At 40.9% G+C, this 6,533-nt stretch overlaps 1 non-coding gene across 1 annotated transcript; it reads right to left on the minus strand.

Annotated features, from left to right (window-relative positions):
* Positions 1 to 3,241: 3,241 nt before the first annotated feature.
* Positions 3,242 to 3,345, minus strand: LOC148561769 (small nucleolar RNA R71). Its single transcript, XR_015886595.1, has one exon. It is a non-coding gene; the product is annotated as a small nucleolar RNA R71 (small nucleolar RNA).
* Positions 3,346 to 6,533: the final 3,188 nt, after the last annotated feature.

Here is a 6,533-nt window from a genome sequence, read left to right on the forward strand (position 1 = left end):
AGTAATGAACCATCCAAACAATATGATTTTGATGCAAATTCCATGAGTTTTAGTTATATTACTTAAATGCTATGAATGAAAGATTTCTCATGAAATTTTGCAAGACTTTGATGCAATTGTTTGGATGATTTCAGGGAAGAAGAGGCTAAGCAAGGAAGCAACAAAATCAATAAAGGAAGCTTGTATATAACATGTGGAGTTTAAGTTCCAGTTTAAGCCTAAACTGGAGCTTAAACGCCAAAAATCATGAAGGATAAGAAATGCTGGGATTGAAGTTTAACCTCCAGTTTGACCTCAAACTGGAGGTTAAACGCCAGAATGAAAAGCCTCACTTAAGGAGCATTCCACGTTTAACCTCCAGTTTGACCTCAAACTGGAGGTTAAACGCCAGAATGAGTATGCCACCCAAGGAGGAGTTCCACGTTTAACCTCCAGTTTGACCTCAAACTGGAGGTTAAACGCCAGAACCAGGAAGAGTACCAGGGGCCATTCCACGTTTAAGCTCCAGTTTGACTCAAACTGGAGCTTAAACGTGTTCGATAGTTTCTCCACTCCAGGGTTGCTCTCTCCAAGCTTCCACGTTTAACCTCCAGTTTGACCTCAAACTGGAGGTTAAACGTGTTCGATAGTTTCTCCACTCCAGGGTTGCTCTCTCCACCTCCACGTTTAACCTCCAGTTTGACCCCAAACTGGAGGTTAAACGTGTTCGACACCTCCAGGGCCACCATTCCAAGCTTCCACGTTTAACCTCCAGTTTGACCTCAAACTGGAGGTTAAACGTGTTCGACCTCCAGTATGCCTACACCCCTTTCCACGTTTAACCTCCAGTTTGACCTCAAACTGGAGGTTAAACGTGTTCGACCTCCAGGATGCCTCATTCCTTTTCCACGTTTAACCTCCAGTTTAACCTTAAACTGGAGGTTAAACGTGTTCGACTACATTACTCTCCAGGGCTACCATTCTTCCATTTCCACGTTTAAGCTTCAGTTTAACCTTAACTGAAACTTAAACGTGCTTCTACAAATGGCCTCACTGGAAGTGTCTGGCGTTTAAGTTGCGGTTTAAGCTTAAACTACAACTTAAACGCCACTCTTGAAAAGGGTTTCTGGGCCAAAAATATTGTGATTTAAGTTAGTCTTTGAGCACAAGTATTAACTTAAACTTACTTTGGTATGAAACCCAATTGAATATCATGGTTTATGGGATTGGGCCTGAAGGATTGATGAGTTTGAAATCTCAAATTATTGAGTCATGTGTCATTATTTGATTATCACTAAGTTGGCTCAATAAATGTTACAGGATTTGGATCAACAACCTCATCAAGATTATGGATCATAAACCCAAGGCAAAAGGAAAGCAAAGAGAGGCCTCAAAGCCCAAGAAGCACAACTGAAGCTCAATATAGAAAGTGTATAAATAGGATAGAAGTTAAGTTAGAAAGAACTTTTACTTTCACTTTTGGCTAGTTTCCTTTTCTTTGTAATTGAATTCAGAGCTATGATTCACTAAACCCCCTTTCATTGGGTTAGGGAGCTCTATTGTAATTCAATGAATCAATAATAGTTTATCTTCTTCTTCAATCTTTTCTCTTGAATTTTGTTAGAAAGCTTCTCGATCTAATTCCATTGAGTAGTTGTCTTGGGAAAGAGACTACTCATATTTGGAATCCTTCGGAGCCTTGGGAAAGGAATGGAGGATTCATGCTAGAGAAGCTTTCTCACAGTGGATTAGATTGGGGTTTGGATGGATATTGTGACATGTAATCCTACCAAATTGTGGTTCATGAAATTGTGTGGTATAATCAGTGATCAAGCATCATCTCTTCTTATGAACATTTAAACCAAGGGATTGGGAATTTGTTTGTTTTTAGAGAGCATTGGTGAGCCAAGGAATTGGGATCCAATCATATAAGATTGCCAAGCAAAATTTAATGAATGCATTGGTTGAGGAAGAGATTTACATGTTTTGATTCGGAGATTTCAATATCTCCTAAACCCAATGAATTCCCCATTTCTGATTTCCACTTTCTCTTTACATTCTGCAATTCAATTCTTGCAATCATCCCCATTCCCTTTTAATTTCAGCAATTTACATTCTGCTCTTTAATTCATGCAATTTAAGATTCAGCCATTTAATTTTCTTGTCATTTACTTTTCCCGCCAATTTTACATTCCGCAAGTATCATCTCAATTCTTGATTCCGCTCAACTAGAACACACTTCTAATCCGAATTGCTCACTCAACCAATCCTTGTGGGATTCGACCTCACTCTATTGTGAGTTTTTACTTGACGACGATAACCGGTGCACTTGCCGGAAGGAATTTTGCCGATCGTGCAATTTCCTAATTCGTAGCATAACTAGTTTATGTGCATCAAGTTTATGGCGCCGTTGCCGGGGATTGGTTTTCGATTGACAATTCTCAAATTGGAAGCTAACTAGATTGAGCAATTTTCTCTTGCTTTGTTAATTCTGTTCTAGATACTTGTTGAATTTTAATTTCTGCACTTTTACATGCTTTCCTTCTTTATGCCTTTAAATCCATGCAACTAACTCACTGACTCACTAACTGTTTGATTTAATTCCTCAATTGATCTAACCATACTCTTCCATTAACCAAGAGTATTTCACTTGTTTGTGTTTGAGCTGTGTTCTTGTATGACAGGTAGGAGAGGAGGGACATCAACTCCTCCATATACCGAACCGGAAAGAACCCTTCATAAACTTAGAAGGGAAGCAAGAGGGAAGAGAGTAGTGGGAGAAGAGGAATCTGAAGGAGAATCTGAGGACAACTTTGAGGAAGCTCTAGATCTCAACATGGATAGAGAAGTTCACAACCATGAGAGAGCTGATGGAAACAATGCCATTCCTGAGAGGAGGGTTCTTAGTTCATACATAAACCCAACCTCTGGGAATTGTGGTAGTAGCATCCAGAAACCACCCATTCAGGCCAACAATTTTGAGCTCAAGCCACAGCTAATATCATTGGTGGAAAATCATTGTTCCTTTGGAGGAAGTGCTAATGAAGACCCAAACCAACATCTCACAAAATTCCTGAGAATCTGTGACACTGTGAAGTCCAATGGAGTCCAGGAAGATGCCTATAAACTGCTCTTGTTCCCATTTTCACTTAGGGACAAGGCAGCTAAGTGGCTGGAATCATTCCCAAGGGGGAGCCTAACCACATGGGATGAGGTGGAAGGCAAGTTTCTGGCACGTTTCTACCCTCCACAAAAGGTCAATAGGCTTCGATCTGAGGTCCAGACTTTTAGACAACAAGATGGTGAAACTCTCTACGAGGCATGGGAGAGATTCAAGGACTTGACAAGGAAATGCCCACCAAACATGTTCCATGATTGGGTGCAATTGCACATCTTCTATGATGGGCTCTCTTATGAATCAAGGAAGGCTGTAGACCATTCATCAGGAGGTTCATTGAACAAGAAAAAGACCGTGGAAGAAGCCATTGAAGTGATTGAGACAGTGGCTGAGAATGAGTACTACTATGCATCAGAAAGGCACAACACTAAGGGAGTCATGGAGCTGAACCATGTTGATACAATTCTAGCCCAAAACAAGGTGTTTGCCAAGCAACTAGCAGAACTTACCAGGCAATTAGAAACAAAGCAAGTGGCTGCAATACACACACAAGATCAAGAGGAAGTAGGCATTGAAGGAGGTGATTGGGATGAGGTTAACTATGTGGGAAACCAACAAAGGCAATCATATGATCCACACTCCAACACTTACAACCCAGGCTGGAGAAACCACCCAAACTTTGGGTGGGGAAACCAACAAACCCAACCACAAAACCACAAACCTTACAACCACAACCAACAAAACAATTCCACATACCAAAACTCCAACCAAAGATCATACCAAGCCACACAAAACACTTACCCCCAATCATCATATCATGGCCAAAATAATCAACATACCCAACCTAATCCGAACCAACAATTTCAAGATCAATTAAACCGGATGGAAGGAATGCTTGCAACCATGAGCCAAGACATAATTGAATTGAAGGCTTTTAAGGAAGAAGTAAATTCTAACTTGCAAAACCAAGGAGCTGCCATCCAGAAGCTAGAAAATCAAATTTTGTATTTGACTAAGCAAGCCCCTGGGACAAGCAGTTCTCATGCTGCCAAGGCTATTGCAAGGGAGGAATGTAAGGCCATAACACTCAGAAGTGGAAAGAATCTAAAGGAGATTTCAAGGGAAACCACAGAGGATGAAGCAAAGGAAAATGTGAAAGACAAAGAACAAGGACAATCTGTTACACCATTTGCAACAAAAGAAAAAGAAAAAGAGGTCTTGAAGCCTTATACACCTAAAGCACCTTATCCTCAACGTTTGATGAAAAGTGAAAAGGATGGCCAATTCTCCAGGTTCTTGGAGATTTTCAAGAAGCTTCAAATCAACATTCCCTTTGCTGAGGCAATAGAGCAAATGCCACTCTATGCAAAATTCTTAAAAGAATTAATGACCAAGAAGAGAAGCTGGAGAAATGAGGAAACTGTGTTGTTAACTGAAGAATGCAGTGCCATCATTCAGCACAAATTGCCTCAGAAATTGAAGGACCCAGGCAGTTTCCAAATCCCCTGTATTATAGGAGAAGTCATGGTGGAGAAGGCCTTGTGTGATTTAGGGGCCAGCATCAATTTGATGTCGCTAACAATGATGAGAAGAATGAAGATTGAAGAAGCCAAACCAACAAGAATGGCCCTCCAATTGGCAGATCGAACTTTTAAATTCCCTCATGGGATAGTTGAGGATTTGTTGGTGAAAGTGGGAGAATTTATATTTCCTGCTGATTTTGTGGTGTTAGATATGGAGGAAGAAGCCAAAGCTTCAATAATTCTGGGAAGACCCTTCCTAGCTACTGCTGGAGCCATCATAGATGTACAAAAGGGTGAACTCACCCTTAGACTCCATGATGAGAAATTGGTGTTTAATGTATTCAAGGCAATGAGCTATCCATCAGAATCACTAAGGGAATGCATGAGGGTTGATGTAGTGGACATTGCAGTACAAGAAACTTTTGAGGAAACAATAAAGGAAGTGGCAGAGGAGGAGTTCACCAAGGATATTGAAGTTAGTGATATCAAGGATGATGACACAACTATGCTAAGCAGGCCAGAGAAAGTGAAAGAAGAAAAGGAAGCACCAAAACCTGAGCTCAAAGCATTGCCCCCTAATCTCAAGTATGCATACTTGGGTAGTGATGAGAGTCACCCTGTTATCATTAGCTCGGCCTTGAGCCAAGAACAAGAAGAAGAATTGATCAAGGTGCTGCAAACTCATCAAGATGCCATTGGATGGACCCTAGCTGATTTGAAGGGGATAAGTTCATCCATATGCATGCATAAAATCTTGTTAGAAGAAGATGCTAGACCCTCCATTCAAGCTCAAAGAAGATTGAATCCCGTCATGAAAGAAGTGGTACAAAAGGAAGTGAGGAAGTTATGGCAGGCAGGGGTAATCTACCCCATTTCTGATAGCCCATGGGTTAGTCCCATCCATGTAGTGCCCAAGAAAGGTGGCATAACTGTGGTTCCAAATGAGAAGAACGAACTCATACCCACAAGAACCGTTACTGGATGGAGGATGTGCATAGACTACAGGAAACTCAATGAAGCCACCAGAAAAGATCATTTCCCACTCCCATTCATGGATCAGATGCTTGAAAGGCTTGCCGGACATGCTTACTATTGCTTCTTGGATGGATATTCGGGCTACAACCAAATAGTAGTTGATCCTAGTGATCAAGAGAAAACATCATTTGTTTGTCCATATGGAGTTTTTGCTTATAGACGCATGCCCTTTGGGTTGTGCAATGCACCTGCCACTTTCCAAAGATGCATGCTGTCCATCTTTTCGGACATGATTGAAAAATTTATTGAGGTCTTCATGGACGATTTTTCTGTGTTTGGGGATTCTTTTCCCAGCTGCCTACACCACCTTGCCTTGGTGCTTAAGAGGTGCCAAGAGACTAACCTAGTATTAAACTGGGAAAAGTGTCATTTCATGGTCACAGAAGGAATAGTCCTTGGCCACAAAATCTCTAATAGAGGCATGGAGGTGGACAGAGCTAAGGTGGAAATCATTGAAAAACTACCTCCACCTAGTAATGTCAAGGCAGTTAGAAGCTTTTTGGGACACGCTGGTTTTTACAGAAGGTTTATTAGAGACTTTTCTAAAATAGCAAAACCTTTGAGTAACTTGCTCGTCTCTGATACACCCTTTGTATTTGATAAAAATTGCATGCTAGCCTATGATCTTTTGAAGCAAAAACTTTCCTCTGCACCTATCATTGCCCCACCTGATTGGAACTTACCTTTTGAACTGATGTGTGATGCATCAGACCTTGCTATTGGGGCCGTGTTAGGACAAAGGAAAAACAATTTGGTGCATGTGATTTATTATGCCAGTAAAGTCTTGAATGCTAACCAAAAGAATTACACAACCACTGAAAAAGAACTCTTGGCAATAGTCTTTGCATTTGACAAATTTAGATCTTATCTCATTGGAT

This window comes from Arachis ipaensis, chromosome B6 (assembly GCF_059453495.1).
Source record: "Arachis ipaensis isolate K30076 ecotype BB chromosome B6, ASM5945349v1, whole genome shotgun sequence".
NCBI classification, from domain to species: domain Eukaryota; kingdom Viridiplantae; phylum Streptophyta; class Magnoliopsida; order Fabales; family Fabaceae; genus Arachis; species Arachis ipaensis.